This window comes from Alligator mississippiensis, chromosome 4 (assembly GCF_030867095.1).
Source record: "Alligator mississippiensis isolate rAllMis1 chromosome 4, rAllMis1, whole genome shotgun sequence".
Classification (NCBI taxonomy): Eukaryota; Metazoa; Chordata; order Crocodylia; family Alligatoridae; genus Alligator; species Alligator mississippiensis.
This window is the reverse complement of record NC_081827.1, coordinates 184,126,262-184,143,187: the sequence shown is the minus strand read 5'-3', so window position 1 is coordinate 184,143,187 and position 16,926 is coordinate 184,126,262. Positions and strand designations below refer to the sequence as shown.

The 16,926-nt window shown below is 45.5% G+C and overlaps 2 long non-coding RNA genes across 7 annotated transcripts in view; both read left to right on the top strand.

The window, feature by feature from the left end:
* Positions 1 to 16,926, top strand: part of LOC106738353 (uncharacterized) — a 264,293-nt gene that overhangs the window by 163,880 nt on the left and 83,487 nt on the right. The window lies entirely within an intron of this gene.
* On the top strand, positions 4,442 to 11,349 carry LOC132250369 (uncharacterized). Its single transcript, XR_009462056.1, has 2 exons — positions 4,442 to 5,002; positions 10,403 to 11,349. It is a non-coding gene; the product is annotated as an uncharacterized LOC132250369 (long non-coding RNA).

Sequence of the window (16,926 nt, the reverse complement as noted above, 5' to 3'; positions counted from 1 at the left end):
ACTTTTCTACGTTCTCATCCATTTGATCAGACCATGGGTAAGACAGAGAGACAAAGGAAATGAGCAGATGGGTGACAAGAATGCAGAAGGCAAGAGAAATGTTAAGAGAAGTCAGCTCAGGGTCACTTAAAAACATTTAGTGGTTTTATATCTGCTAGACCTGGTTTATAGATTAATAGATTCATAGATGTTAGGGGTGGAAGAGACCTCAGTAGATTGAGTCCGACCCCCTGCCCTGGGCAGGAAAGAGCGCTGGGGTCAGATGACCCCAGCTAGGTGCTTGTCCATTCTCCTCTTGAAGACCCCCAAGGTAGGGGAGAGCACCACCTCCCTTGGAAGCCCATTAGGAGAGAAGCAGCTTATATAGGTGATTAAAAATAAGCATGTCTGCTTGACAAAATGTAAGGTGCATTTGATAACCCTACTAGACAGAGTTCATACTCATATTAATGATGAAATAACTTACTAGGCACTTTTTTATATTTTATAGCTTTATTTAATGAGCTTTTTGTAGTTTGGCCAGGTCATCAAGTACAAAAATCCAGGTTCACCTCAATCTTTACTCTTCAGCCTTGAACTTCAGTTGTTGCTGAATTGCCCATATGCAGGTGAGTAATGACTATAATACATGATAATCATTCCAGCCTCAGTTCTGCAACTTGCTGTGCATGGGCATAAGTGCTTCATTAAAACTTGTTTTTAAACCTAGGTAAGAAGCTCTTTTCCTGAAGAAGCCATGTCAGAGGCTTTTAAGACTTTCGGACTTAGTAAATTTAAGATTGATGTCTTTCCATTTCAAATATTAGGAATTCTATTATTAATGAATATTTGATTATTTGGTTTGATAGGCCTTCTCTCTGTTGTTTTATTATTCACATACCATTTGCATTTCAATATTAAAATTACTTTACAGTTTATTTAAACTTAGTCTCTTTAATTTTTTTTTTTGGTTGTGCAGGCTTCAAATGATCCTTGGTTCCCAGAACATCTCTGGGAACAGTAGTATCCACACATGCTGGATGGAACATACAGAAACTTTTACTCTGCTTAGCAGAGTTGGAGAAACTCATGCTTTGCATGTAGTTCTGCCACTAAAACTGTGCAGTGTAGACCAGATTTTAGAGGAGGCAGTCCTCACCCTGACAGAGCTGGGAAGAAGGGAAGGGATTGAATGTACAAGTAAAGAAAAGGGAGTTTTGTTGGAAGCAAATTAGATCAGCAGAAGAAGGTGAAGGGCTGATGGCATAAAGGAGAAATGGATCATGGAGGACACATAGAGTGAAGCTGAAAAGGAGAGGAATGGGTGAGAAGGCAGTTGTGGTAATCGGCTCATTAGAAGAAGGAGACATGTTTGGGGTAGTGCTTGGAACGCTTCATCAGTGTTGTTGTCTCCTTAGTTATAGCAGGACTCCAGTGTTTGTGTCTTTGTCCAAGAGCAGAAATATATCAGTTTAAATTCCTCTGAAATTGCAGCTCTCTTATGCAGACTGTTATTTTCCTGCTGGTTGTTTTATTTTGGAATACGTGAAGAAGGCACAGGATTTTGCTCGCAGTTTCTAAGCAAGTTTCAATGCACAGTATAACTTAGGCAAATGCAGTCTTATCGTTAATTTGATTTGTTTCTCTCCTTTGTTGCCAGAGGAGATCCAGTGTGTTGGTTGGGGGATGAGTGTGTCCTGCAATTCCTACAATTAGGAATGCTGAGCTTCTGATCTGTTCTTTCCCTGATTCCACAGACCACTACTGCAGGCCTGGCTGCTAGGCCCTGCTGTGGCCATGAATCCTGCCAGCTGTTAAGGAGATAGGTATAGGGGGGTTCTGGGGCCTTGCACCCCTAGCTGCTGACAGGCAAAACTCATGACTTGAGTGCTTGTGCTTGTCAGGACCCAGGGCAGCCGGCCAGCAGCTCTCCCTGACTCCCACCCGGGCAGATAAGGGTCCGGGGCCTTAGAAGGCCGTCAGGCGGGTACTTGTGATGCGTGGAGTGGAATTAATTAGGCAGACGCTTATCGGTTGCAAAGCAAGATTGTTTACTCACGTCAAGGTGGTGTAAGACGGAGGTCAGAGATACTTAGTTAGTTACAGCTTAGAGATCGTCGTTCAGTTATTCTGCAGATATATATATATGGGCCGGCGGTCGGCTTATCGGGCATGCGGGGCAAGGGTACGCCAGGGAGGTCACCGCAGGAAGACGCTGACAACTGATCAAATTGTCAGATTTACTCCAAGGTGTGGGCAGAGTTGTCTTCCACTTTGCGAAAAATGTAAGCGGGTTTTGTTTGTATGATAGCCAATTGTTTTTTGCCACGTCATAAATCTAATTAGAATCGCCAATTATCTAGCGGTCTTCGCTAGGGTGTTATTTTCACAGGGTTACTCCTTGTTTTCTTTGACCAATTATAATGATTTATATAAAGCAAAGGAGGCGAAAGTTTTTATCTCTGTTAGTGGCGCAGCAATAAATTTCTTTTTGACATGCGCAGAAAAAAGCGGTTACTATCATTATTGTTAACCCTTAGTTAACCTAGTGCAGAAAAAACTGTTTTAAATGGTTATTACTTGTTTGTGACATGGGCACTACTTAATTTGGTTGTGACATGCCCCCTTGCCCATGGCACAGCAAGTAACATCATGTTTATGTACAGACCATTTTGTTCATCATTGTTAGTGTTTGGCAAGCGGGTGTATACAAAAGCAAAAAGCGTGGTTAACTTTGTTTTGAGATATTGTAAAATTCAACAACCAAAACACACAAATATAGCAATTGATAACAAAAGCATAATGAAGGGTATTAATAAGTTGATGAACCATGATCACGTGTCCCACCCAAACCAACGGAAGAGGTCTGATAGCCAACCTTGGCCTATACCTGAGAGTCGGTTTGGCGTTTTCCGCAATTTTTTTCATTTCTTTGCTTAAGACTGTCGAAACACATCATGCATCACTACTTGCTTTTTCTCTCAACGATTTGACACTTCCTGTTCTCCATCCACCTACGACATACAATAAGCCTTCACATTTGTCTCTTGTGCTCTCTTGTGTTCCAGTTAAGAAACCAAACTAAAAAGGCAAAATTTTCTCTCTTTTCTCTCTCTCATTCAATGCTTTTGTCTACACTCGACCTTTCTGCGACATCCCCCAAACCTTCAGATTATCAATGCTGTTCTCTTTTAATAATTCAGAGCTTTCCACTCAAAACATATTATGACTTGGCTTCACTGCATAAAGTTTCGAACAGGCTTTAAAACAAAACAAAACAAATACGTACAAGATCATTAACAGGAAAAGAAAAACCATAAAATAAATCGTTACTTATGTCTTTGGCCTACAATGACAAAAGGTTTAGGACCGAGTTGGAGGTTTTGAAGTCAGCTCTGTTCACCGAGAAATCTGTTGGTAACAGCAGGAATAGAGCGACGACCCTGCTTGCGACATATGAGCAGGCAGCCATTGTGGCGTCGACCCGGGTGTGTTGCAGGTTGGTGCTTGGTGATTCTCGCGATCAGGCAGTCACAGATCGCTTCTTCGTCTTCGCTGGGCCTGTAAGGGGACAAAACAGACGAACAGACAAACAAACAAAGAAAAGGGTGGCCATACTCGGTGAACAGCATGGCGGCGAGTTAGCCAGTTGTGATGACATATGATGAGCGACCAGGTTTGATCGCCTTCTAGGAGCACAGAGTAGGAGCCAGGATACTGCTCAGGTTCGCAGATTACTTCCTTGTGCACTCGCGGATGTGGTTGACGATGGTGTGGTGTCTACAGGTGAGCTTCGGCTTTCATGGTTGGGGCTTTTGAAGCGCTAGTTCATAGATGCCCCCTTCAAGTAGTTGTTTGTTGGGGCAGGCTGCGGTGTTATCCGGAGTGCACTGTTAGGCGTGGGTGCCTCCGGGGCCCAGACCGGTTGGCGGGATCGGTCGAGATTGGTAGCCTAATATATGTGCCAGTTGTCATTGTTCCGCATCTCCTAGGACGTGTAGCCGTTGTGTGGTAAGCGTGGAGTGGTTTAGGAGGAACCTAAACATGGCTCTTTCCTCTGGTGTCCTCTGGGTTGGCAGTTTTGATTCCTTTCGTAAGTTGAATTGGGAATGTCTTGGCTTTTGATGTTCGACTGGATATGCAGTAAGATAGCTTAGGGCAATGGCTGAGTTTGCGGTTGCTGACTTTAATAAGGGCTTGCAGTTGTGGAAGTTGACTTAAAAGATTTTTTGCTGGCTGAGTAACGAGCAGGTTGAGGAGAAGGCGAAGGTTGATGGTATCCTCTTCTCCATAAATCTTCATGCATGCTTTGATGACGTCAAGGGTGGTGGTGGTAGTTGCACCCTCTGGGTTGGTTACTTGCTTGGTTATTGTTACAGGATGAGCGGCAGCTGCAGTTGTTACTGTGTCTGATGAGAGGATCGGATTCTCGCTCGTTGCCCCCTTCCTGTGGGACGGAGGTGGGGCCGTTGGGAGCGACGTCATCTCTTGGGGCGGGGTAGCTGGGTGGAGTTCCACTTGTTCTTCTGTGGCTCTGCCCTTCTTTTTCAGGTTCTCCGGGCAGCTCATATTTTTCTCGGTGCCATTTTTCTGGTGGCAATGGAGGGTTTTGGCACACTGCCATCTCCACAGCAGCTTTGCTGACTGTAGCTAACTGGGTTTTTAAGTTTGCATTTTCACACAGTAGGAGTGACACTACATTAATCATCTTTTCTTTGTCCCACTTGGAGCTTGCCCACTCCTTTCCAACTCCCTCCTCTCCTCTCAGCAAGAAGTAGCCGCTGACGCACCCTGACTCCGCTCCGCTCGCTTGGTGATAAGCGATGTGGGCCCATAATTCATCTGCGTTATCTACACGGCACCCCCCACTACACCAGGGGCAGTTCTTAATTAATTCCCACTCCATCACATTTCCCCTTGATCCTGTTCGTGACGCCATGTCGGGACCCAGGGCAGCCGGCCAGCAGCTCTCCCTGACTCCCACCCGGGCAGATAAGGGTCCGGGGCCTTAGAAGGCCGTCAGGTGGGTACTTGTGACGCATGGAGTGGAATTAATTAGGCAGACGCTTATCGGTTGCAAAGCAAGATTGTTTACTCACGTCAAGGTGGTGTAAGACGGAGGTCAGAGATACTTAGTTAGTTACAGCTTAGAGATCATCGTTCAGTTATTCTGCAGATATATATATATACGGGCCGGCGGTCGGCTTATCGGGCATGCGGGGCAAGGGTACGCCAGGGAGGTCACGGCGGGAAGACGCTGACAACTGATCAAATTGTCAGATTTACTCCACGGTGTGGGCAGAGTTGTCTTCCACTTTGCGAAAAATGTAAGCGGGTTTTGTTTGTATGATAGCCAATTGTTTTTCGCCACGTCATAAATCTAATTAGAATCGCCAATTATCTAGCGGTCTTCACTAGGGTGTTATTTTCACAGGGTTACTCCTTGTTTTCTTTGACCAATTATAATGATTTATATAAAGCAAAGGAGGCAAAAGTTTTTATCTCTGTTAGTGGCGCAGCAATAAATTTCTTTTTGACATGTGCAGAAAAATGTGGTTACTATCATTATTGTTAACCCTTAGTTAACCTAGTGCAGAAAAAACTGTTTTAAATGGTTATTACTTGTTTGTGACACGGGCACTACTTTGGTTGTGACAATGCTAACTAGCTACTGTGTTACACAATCAATCATGATCAGGGATCCCTGCTCCTGGGAGTGGGCACAGGGGCACACTCCCCCGCTTCTTGATCTACCCACCCAGCACCTTCCCTTTCCCCTGTCCTGCCCCACCCCTTCCCCCCACACACATTTACCTGCTGGGGTGGGTGTCAGTGTCTGTGTCTGCATGTCTGTGGGCCTGGGGGGCTGTTGCGAGGGGCATCAGGAGGGCTGTTGAGACTGTGGTGGGGAGTGCAGGACACAAGCAGCACTGGGAGGGGCTTTGGGGGGCCTTTAATTTTTATCATGGATTTTGGATTTTTAATTGGAGAATTTGCAATTTTTAATGGGAGAAAACCAGGATCCCTGATCATGATTCACTTGGGGACCAACTCAGTACACTGTAGCTAGCAAGGATAATGAGTTAATGAGCAAGGATGAACACCTACAAAACCACAGACTAAGGAGAGAAAAGAATCAATACAGAGCCAGGAACTGCTGCTGCCCCAAGACAGAGACAGTCAGTTGCACAAGCACCCATGTTACGACTTTTGCCTGTCAGTAGCTAGGGGTGCAGGGCCCCAGAACCCCCCTGCACCGATCTCCTCCACAGCTGGCAGGCTTTGTTGCCGCAGCAGGGCATAGCAGCCAGGCCTGCAGTAATTCCCCATCCCCGTGCCCCAAAACCGACAGTTGCACAAGCACCCATGACACGAGTTTTGCCTATCAGCAGCTAGAGGTACAAGGTCCCAGAACCCAGACTCCCCCCACACCTATCTCCATGACAGCTGGCAGGCTTTGTGGCCTCAGCAGGGGCTAGCAGGCCTACAGTTTTGACCCTACTGTGGCTTAACACATACATGTGACATGAGTTTTGCTTTCAAAACTTTGGGATGCAGTTTCCCCGAACCCCCTACATTTATGTCCTTGAAACTTGGCAGGCTCATGCCCTCAGAAGGGGCTACCATTCCTGCAAGTTTCATCTAAATCAAGCCAGAAATGACAAGGTTATAGGCTGTTTTGTGCTTCCCCATTTTGCCTATGGGCGAAATGTCAAAGTAGTGTCGAAATGGCGAAACGTTTTGACTTGCCTCGTTTTGTTTCAAGACTGTTTCGACTATATCTGTTCCATTTCGATTTTGCTGTTTTGACCTCGAAATGGGTCCAACCAGTGTCAAAACAAAACTGGTGGCAAAATTTCGCACAGCCCTACCAGTTATGAGCCATGTTCCCCAGGGCAGACTAGGAAACCTGGGGTACCACCTGAATGTCCACCCACACTGAAAAGCATTGTTGCCTAATCAGTTGGCAGAAATGTGTGAATCTGGCTGTTCAGTGTTGCTTTGGAGCAGGCATTAAGGTCTCACTTGACTGCTATTGAGAGCAATAGAAAGACTTTAGTGGCTTCTGTCTTCCCCAGACACTAGAAGAACCTGAAGGTCTTGTCTGCTTCATAGACTCATAGAAAATTAGTGTTGGAAGGGACCTCAGGAGGTCACATCTAGTCCAACCCCCTGCTCAAAGCAAGACCATCCCCAACTAGATCATCCCACCCAAAGCTTTGTCTAGCCGGGTCTTCAAAATCTCCAAAGATGGAGATTCCACAACCTCTGGGTAACCTGTTCCAGTGTTTTGCTACCCTCCTAATGAGGAAGTTGTTCCTTGTATCCAACTAAAACTTCCTGTGCTGCAACTTGAGACCACTGCTCCTTGTTCTGTCATCTACCACCACTGAGAACAGTCTAGCTCCATCTTCTTTGGAACCACCCTTCAGGTAGGTGGAGACTGTTATTAAATCCTCCCTCAGTCTTCTCTTCAGACTAAATAATCCCAGTTGCTTCAGCCTGCCCTCATAAGTCATGTGCCCCAGCCCTCTAAGCATTTTCATTGCCCTCTGCTGGACTCTCCAATTTGTCTCCATCTTTTGTGTAATAGGGGGTTCAAAACTAGATGCAGTACTCCAGATGTGGCCTCGCCGGTGCCGAATAAAGAAAATAAATTGCTTCCCTCAATCTGCTGGCAGTGCTTCTACTAATGCAGCCTAGTATGCTGTTAGCTTTCTCTGCAACAAGGGCACACTGCTGGCTCATTCAGCTTATTGTCTGCTGTAACCCCTGTCACAACCCAGTGATTTTGGTGCCTCGGCACGATGGAATTTTCTTGTCACATGAGAGCCTCTTGCACAGCGAGGGTTTTTGCTGCATAAAGAACCCACGTGCAGGAGAGAGTTCCCGCCAATTTGCAGCTGTCTTTGCAGGGTGCATTTTTTCTTTGCAGCACAGAAGTGCACGGTGCAAAGAGTTCCCGCTATTCGAATGCAAATTTGTGTCCCGGTATTGGCTAGTGCTAAATTATTCACACGTGGCGGCTGGTAATTGGCTTGCTGGCCGTTTAAAAATTCGCGTGACTTCCACCCAAATCGAAGAACTTTGAGCACGCTGCAGAGTGCCTCTAAAGAGATCTGACTTGCGGCTAGCTGGTCGATAGACTGATCACCTATCGATCCTTCTTCCCGTCGCCGAGTGCAATCCCAGACGTACCCTTTTCCCGCCGGCTTAAGTTATGGACAGATTTGCTGGCTTTGGCCTCACCAGCTGGAACAACTTACATTGTTGTTCAGACGACCGGACCGTTTCCGTCGCAACCACCAGCGACATAAGTAAAGTTTTTACAACCATTAAACCTTGTCTGCCTCTCCATTCACCAGCCTGCCCTGACGAACGAGCGATTTCTAAATCACCTCGAGTTGGCTCCGGCCGTCCGAGACATGGGGACGAGGATGGGATCAGGAGAGGGCTCACTAGAGTTAGAATTAGTTGAAAACTGTCCTTGGAAAAGTGGGAGACGCGACGTAGCACGCATTGCGGAACTGGAGGCGCATATCGCTTACCACCAGGCGGGCGGAATGGGTAAGAGATGTATCAGCGGACGCCTTTCGCTGAAGGGAGAAGAGGGAGCTTCCGAAGATGGAGCCCTAGAAGGGAGAGAAGTGTATCTTCACCCCGCGGCATTCAGGTGTATCATGAACAACGAGCGGGTCCTGTACAGGCTCCTCGATGCTGTGTCCCTCGCCGGAGTCAGCCCGGCGGGTGCAGTGGGCCCAACCCTCACCCAGGAGTGTGCCCATTGCTCACGATGTGCTCGGGAGATGGAAGAGCCGGTGCCAATCGGCTGGTTCTCCCCTTGCATGGTGATGCCTAGACTGAGGGGTCGCGAGCTTCCATCCGAGCTCCGCGAAAACCTGGAGACGGAGGAACGCGCTGTAGATGAGAGGGTGGCCCTGCAGTGCGACAAGGGGGGAGAATTGAATGCAACTTTTCAAACAATGACGGATTTAATGAATAAAATCCTAAGTTTAAAGACCCAGCTGCGTATGGCCGTTCGGGCGGTCGGAGAAGCAGCTGAGACAGGGGATCTTAGAATGCCACGACAAGATGGCGCCGAGCAGAAAGAAGACCGTGTGGAGGAGCCGGAAAAGAGGGATGGAGCTTCGGAGGAACCCGCGAGGGTTCGGTCGGTGACTCCGCTCAGCGACGCAGCGCCACCTCTGCCGACCACGCCCCCCTGCCAACGGGAGGGGGAGTCAAGCGGAGGAGTGCATCCGCCCCTCCCGTCTGAAACAGCAACAACCCGTACAGTAACAATAGCTACAGCTCCAGCAGAGACAACAACAACGACTCATAAAAAAAACAATCAGCCTGTTGCATCAAGCAGCCGAGTCATCAATCCGCAGAGTGCAGTTCATGCTACTACTTATTACGCTCGCTCCAGAGCCGAACTGCAGGATTTGTGTAGAGAATCCAGAATCCAACCCGAGGAAACTCTAGGTGTGTGGTTGGGACGTCTGGTCGTGGAGCTTGGGTCCGACCTCCTGAACCAGGAAGAAGCAAGCTTCTTGGTGAGACAAGCTTCATGGAGTAGAGGACATGTCACTGACATCGACATGGTGGCGTTTAGCGTCCACTGGCCTATTCCAATTCCAGTGCTTGTGGCAGGAGTAATCGAACAAAAGGCCCACGCATGGCATGACGGACGGCCAGAGCACACTGGTGCAGAACAGCTTGTGCTGGCTATCATTAGAGTCTCATATTGTGCCTGGAACCCGAGAGCATGTACGCTGGGATTGACACCACTCCAGTGAATGCATCCATGGCCTCACCATCACCTGCGGGACCCTGGAACTGTTCCAGTGACCATCCACAGCATAGACAGTTGTCTTGAGGTCTATGGGCAGAAGAACATAGTGGTTTTATGAATTGTGCTTAACCCAATGGTCGACCACCCTGTGAGTAGTCTCCTTCGTCAGTTGCCAAGACTTCGTGTCCTGATGGAGCCAAGACTGTCCAGTGATCAGGAATGTCAACGCCCAACTGAGGCTCAGAACACAAGACACCGCGAATCCGAACGTCCAGTATTATGCCAGAGAACGCAAGAGGAGCGATACATGTTTGGATTTCTCCTGCAGCGTTCTGGACTTAATAAGAGACAGCTTCAGATTTTGGGGGACGCGGGACAATGGCAACTGGCCTATGAGTTAGGTTTTCATTACCTAGAGGAAGGTGACGATGGCGCCTCGACGATTTCGTCGAGTTGTGTGTGGGGAAAAAAAAAAAAAAAGGGGGCTGTCCAGCATAGAGTCGTGTTTAAACACCTGTATTATATGTCTAATAGTGATAGTGAGTTTAATTGACTGCATTATCGTGCGGTCCCGTATAATTTTATAAATATTAGTGAAACAACCGTTTTAAGAAAGTTCTTTTGCAGATCCGGGATTCGGAGTGCGTGGTGGAGAGGAGCCCCGAGAGGGACAACATCACCGAAAGGAGTGAGGGCCTGATATGCGATTCCGCCATGATGCCCGCTGAAGCCCTGATCGTTCAGTTTTTTGTTATGAATGTAATTATGTGTATATTTGTGTGTGCCAGCTATTATTTGATTTGATCCCTTGAGGACGAACTTTTATTGTTAGCTAATTTTGTATTTGTTCGTTTAGTTTCACGAACCGTTAACAGAGCTACTAATAACCCGGATGATGGGCATATAATATAATTTTACTGTGCCTCCAGCAAGGGGGGATGTCATAACCCAAAGGTATGATTTTGTGTGTGCTTCGGCACTAGAATTATCCCCGTTGAATTACAGCTTCATTGCACGGTGGAGTTTTGCTGCATAGAGAACCCGCGTGCAAGGGAAAAGTTCCCGCCAATTTGCAGCTCTATTTGCGGGGTGCATTTCTCAAGTTGCAACAGAAATGCACGGTGCAAAGGAGTTCCCGCCACCCGTATGCAAATTTGTTCCCTGCTATTCGCTAGTTCTAAATTATTCCCACGTAGCGGCTAGCGATTGGCCTGCTAGCCGTATAAGAGGCTTGAGCAGTTTCCGCCCAGGCCGAGGAGGACTCCACATGGATCTCGTGGGGACTCTGGGTACACGGCAGGGCAATAGAAACCTTGTGTGAGATTCAGAGGAGTCTGGCGGCCTGATCCACCGCCCACCTCTTCCCGTCTTCGAACGATAAAATTTTATAAGACGTATCTACAAGTTTCCATTTCAGTGGCGCGCTTGTCCAGGGCATCCGGAGCTCTGTTTACGTGGAGCCTAGCAAACTCCACATGATTGTTCGTGTCGTGTTGTCTGTAACCGCAACTCAAGCAAGTTTTCCAGCCTGCACCGTGACCATCTCCGGTGTAAGTAAACAATCTTCAAATCTACCATTACGCGTCTGTGCCTAATTCTAATGCGTCGCCCGCCCTCTCCGATCCGGTGTGCCCGGGCTGCTGGCCACAGCCCGAGTGCAGCACGAAAAGGGCCCGGATCACACCCGGCCCACACAACCCCCAGGTCCTTTTCTCCAAACCAGTTGCTCAGCCAGTCAACCCCTAGTCTGTACTGGTGCATGGGATTGTTCCATCCTAAATGCAGGACTTTGCACTTGTTCTTATTGAACTTCATGAGATTTCTTTTCATCCAGTCCTCCCTCTCTGAGTCCTAACCCTACTGTCCAGCTTATCTACTAGACCCTGCCACTTGTTGTTATACAAAAGCTTGCTGAGGGTGCACTCCATCCTATCTTCCAGATCATTGATGAAGATATTGAACAAAACCGACCCCTGGGGCACTCTCCACTTGATACCTGCTGAAAACTAGACATTGGTCACTACCCTGTGAGCTGGATGATCCAGCCAGTTGTCTATGCCCCTTACAGTCCATTCATTCAACCCATACTACCTTAGCTTGTTTGCAAGAATGGAAAAAAAAAGGCTTCATCAGCCTGTAGAAGCTGTTTGTTTGCTTGCTTGCTTGCTTGTTTGCTTGTTTTAAGACTATGGGGCTTTTTAAGTACAAATAAGGTTTTGGGGCTAAGTTGTAGCTTAGTGTGCCTGATATGAGGGACTGTATAAAGTTGAATACACTGCACTGCATGACTGTGACTCAGTGGCAGGCTGATCCTTTGGTCCTGCCCTTTCAGGAAGTACTCTGTGCCTCATAGAGATTTCCTCTGCCTTTCCTGGCCAGCATGCTGTTGTGGGTGAGGCCAAGCATCCAAAGACCTGTGATGAGGAAGAGGGTGTTCAAACCTCCCCTGCTGTAAAATAGATAGTTGGTCCTGTGAATGATAGGATGTTTGTGTCCCTTTACTCACCATTGTAGGTATAATTCTAAGGTAAGAGCCTGGCTGTTGCACTTGTCTATAGCAGGAGCAATACATAAAACTGCAAAACAGTTGTTATGGCTAAACTGGAAAAGAATCTGCATTATCCAAAGTAGTTAAAAAAGAAAGACACATTTGCATTTACAAAGAAACTTGCAACAGGACTGGCACAGGTCTTGAATTAGAAACATGGCATTGATTTGGCACCTGATGGAAGGCAAATCAGAGTTTATTGACAGATTCCAAAAGGCTTGGATTTAGCCCATAAAGTTTACTGAGTAACATGTGTTTTACTCAGTTTGGGGACAGCAAGCAGGTATATACAGGTAACTGAAAATCACTTCTGAATGTGTACAGTATCCCCTTACAACTGGCAGATGGCTGGCTAACTCTCATCCCTTTAGTTACATTCCTGTCCTTTCTCAGGCTGCTTTGTGAACAGTTGCCATGAACAACAGATGTCTACGGGTTGATCTTCAAAGATGCAAATAGGATTAGGAGTCTGATTCCCACTGCAGTGTGAGCTAGATGTCTTGTTCCCACTTGTGCTGTTGACTGGTTCCCAGTATGTCTCACTGAAATGCAAAATTATGATCATCCCTCAAATTGTCCTTGATAATAGTAGGCCTGAGTAACACAGAAGAAAGTGTCCAGGCTCTTAAATATTCTAAAATTTTTGTGGTGAGTTAATCTGACTTGAGTGGTCCTACTGGAATCAATGAAACTTCCCACATGAGGATCTGGGGATCATGTCCAGTAACAGCAACACAATTTCTGTGTTATTTATCATTTTCTGGTAAAATGTTTTGGAGATCTGCAATTAAAGTTTGCATGTGTTGAGTGTGACGGTGGTATCTTTATTCAAGGTGGGAACCTGGTCCTCTTACACCTTGTACATGTCAGTCAAAGCCTAAAAGGGACCTCTTGCTGTTGGTATTGAGGCAGAACATCAGTGGAAATATCACGCTTTTGTCATCATTTTTTTCAAATTGCTGTTGCTTCAAATGATGCTCAAGAGAGAGTGTTCTGTAATGTCTACTTTTTCAGTTCACTTTGTATTTCTGGCAGCACTGGCTTTGTTGCATGAATTACTATTTTTTCCTTGGATTTTGCAAACCCGTGTGACTCACTACTTATGTCTAGCGACTCCAAGAAAGCCGATCTCAAAAGTTCAGCAAGCACTTACGCATGTTCTTATGTCCCATGTTTAATCACATGTCTAAGGCTAAACACATGCTTAGGAACTCTGCTCAGAAAATGCAAATTATGCAACCAAGGCTATTATCCATCTGGGTATCTGCAGCAGTAGGCCTGTAGTCAATTTTTTCTCTGTTTCTGTGAGTCTTTCAGTATGTGTTAGAGGTAGAACCCATTAGAAAACATCAGCTTTACAACTTACACATATTGGCGGGGGGCTTAAGGTGTGATGTGGAATCTAAAAAGGACTCAGATTTCATGTTATGAAACACGGAGTAGAAAGCAACTTCCAGGAGATTCTTTCAAGCACTCTTGAAAGTTGCCTTCTATTTCGTGTTTCATGCCACAAAATACAAGTCCTTTTCAGCTATATATTAAAAAAACCCCTAAATTCTAAATATTTATTGCATAGCAGTGAAGACCAGATTTTGGTTTGTACTGCAAAGGCACACAGTTGATTATAGGAGACTAAAACAACACTTTGGTGGACATATCAGGTGCTTATTACATCCTAATCTTTACAGTGGTCTCTGCTCCACCCTTAATGAAAGCACCAGCTAGCTGCTAGCAAAACTAAGAAGGTAGTAGTTTGCCGCAGGTTTGGATTAGTTTAAAATCCTGGCTGAGCAATACACTTGAACAGGAGCCGGTTGGGAGTGATGTACATGCTTAAAATTCAGCTTTGATGAATTGGAGCTTAAATGACTTGCTTTCTGGAGCAAAGGCGGCAGTTATTCATGTGGCACCATTCATCTCTAAGGCTGTGGTTAAAGGTCACACCAGCCTGTGGCAATCTAAAGCAATGGCTTAGTGTATGGAAATTGGTCTGTGTCCTTGTAAATAGTTTGTGATTCTCCTAATAGTCTTCACTGGCCCTTTCAGAAGTCACCAACACTTGCCAGAGTATGGGTGTGTTGATGTGCATAGACCCTGAATGTTTTGTATGTAGGTGGTGAAGTCATGCTATTTAGTGCCTTCATTCTAAGCATGTTTAAAATTGTAATATCATTATTGATTTAACTGCATTCCACAAAGCATGGATTTTTCTATTCCTGTTTCACTAATTTAGTGCATGTCAAATAAAAAGTCTGACATAAAATGTGCACCATAAAACATCCAAGCTGTGCAGCTCTGCCAAGGTGGCACAGTGCTTAAGCTTTGCATTTTCCAGCTTTTTAGACCAGTGCACTCTACTGCAGTATTTTGCATTTATATTGCAGCTGTTCTAATACCAACACATATCACACTTTGGGGAATATTTGGTGTGTGTTACACAGTGATTGTGAGATATTGCCTACTTATGATTTCAGTCAGGCAGGCACCTGTTCAAATCTGACTTTGGAAGCCCCTGTAAAACCCATAAATATCAGACCAGCATAAAAGTCAGGAGGTTCAAGAATGGTGATGGAGTAGCTATAGCAGGAAAAACTTGAGGTCATTTTGATTGCAAAGTTCTTGAGAGTGCCCTCTTCTCAAAGTCCCAAATACAGTTGATGGGAGTAATAAATATCAGACAGGCAGGTGGCTGCTTTGTGATAAATGTACAGCTTGAGCATTCAGTCAAGGACAAAGTTGGAGGTGACATAGTACAAGGGCCCAGTAAGTGCAGTTAAGCACTGGCATCTTTTGCGTAGGAAGAAGTGTGCAACTGGCAAGCCAGATACAGTTTTTCTTTTACCGAGTTTCCTTGGGGATCAGTCTTTTCACCAGATAGTTGCTGGTAGCACCCTATTTCCCCTCAGATTTGCTGGTTTGGTTCCACCATCTTTGAAGACTTGTAATAGAACAACTAATGATTCTGAAAGAAGAGGAAACCTTGTGTGATTTTATAAGAGGTTGTTTTAAAGAGAACAATGCGGAAAACATTGGCTACAACGAAGGAGAAGCAAAAACATGGGTCGAAATTGGATAACCATGGAGAGGCACAAAAAGGAATGTTTAGCGCTGACCAGGAAGTGTGAGCTTTCTCCGCAGAAAAAAAATAATTTTAGTTTAGGGATGTGTGTTGGGGGTGGGGGGAGCAGGGATCAGTTTTACAAGCTTTCAGCTTTTTAAAGTCTAGTAAGCAAAAATGTCACCCCCCACCCCCAACTTTCTGTTGGGTTCTGTTTACGGAAAACTAGGTATTTGATTAAACACCTTTGACAGAAAACTTTCTGCCAACCCAAAGACTAAGATGTGTTTACAGACTCTGAAACTCCTTAACCTGCCCAAGATCATACAAGAAGTTTGTGGTAGATCCAAGAATTTAACCCATGTATTAATTGTAGTCTAATAGTTGAGCCACAGGTCTGTGTTTTCTAGCCTTAATAATAGTCAGCTCTTGAATAGCATGTTTGAGCCACAGAACTCATAGCACTTTACAAGGGTGGGGGGGGTCAGGTTCATTCCCCTTGCTTCACAAAGTGTAGATAGCAAAGCACAGAGAACAAAATAACTTGTCCAAGGTCACCCAGAAGATCAGTGGTAGGAAAGGACCATGGTCTCCTGAGGCTCATTTCAGTGCCATTCTACTAGGCAACTCTTTCTTAATCTAAAGTTATTTCTGAATGGCATGCCTAAGGCCATGGGTAAGAAGAAATCTAACTTGCTGATGAAGACTCCTATTTGTGTAGATGTCTCTGCATGTTGAGAAGTAAAGAGAAATTGTACTTATCATTGAGATGAAATGAGGCAGCATTCAGTACTCAGAGGATGAGAGGTTGATGAGGTGGACAGCAGGGCCTCTAAATGATACGGCCAGTAATTTACTAACAGAGCGAGAGAGAGAATGCATAAAAATAAACTATTCTTTGCCTCAGATGTTCACAAAAAAGATGAGAGAGCTGGCAGAAACACACATGCTATAGGAGAGGGAAAAGATATGGAGAATCATACCAGAGCAGGTCAGTGAGGAACTGAAACATTTGAAGGTTGAAACACTTCAGGGCTTAATGAATGTAATCTGCTTTAAAAAAAACACCTTAAATTGGAGATCTGTGCCATCAGAATAAGGATGCTTGTCCCTTCATTCCAAGCTTCTCTGTTCCTCAGAGCCAACTTTAGCAATAATCCATATTTTTCTTAAAACCTTGCTTTTCAGGTCATGTAATTACAAGACAATTTCAACTCCCATTTCAAAGAAAAATACTTAAATCAAGTTCCCAAGCTTGAACAAAGAAAGCTTGAAAACATAAAGCCCAAGTGCTAAAAACCCAAAAGAGAAATGGACACAATTAAATCTCATGATGTTTAGGACCCTTCTCATGATAACTGAATGCTTCAGTCCCATGGAACAGCAGACACAAATTGCAGATGTTAGTGTGATTATTGGTAGGGAGGAATGTCACCATTTCTATCACTTGTACATACCTTTGGATGTCTATACACGTGTTCTGGGGCAAAGGGGGGGAGGGGCGCTTTAATTAAAGCAGCTGTGAGAGCCACCCTAATTAAAGCA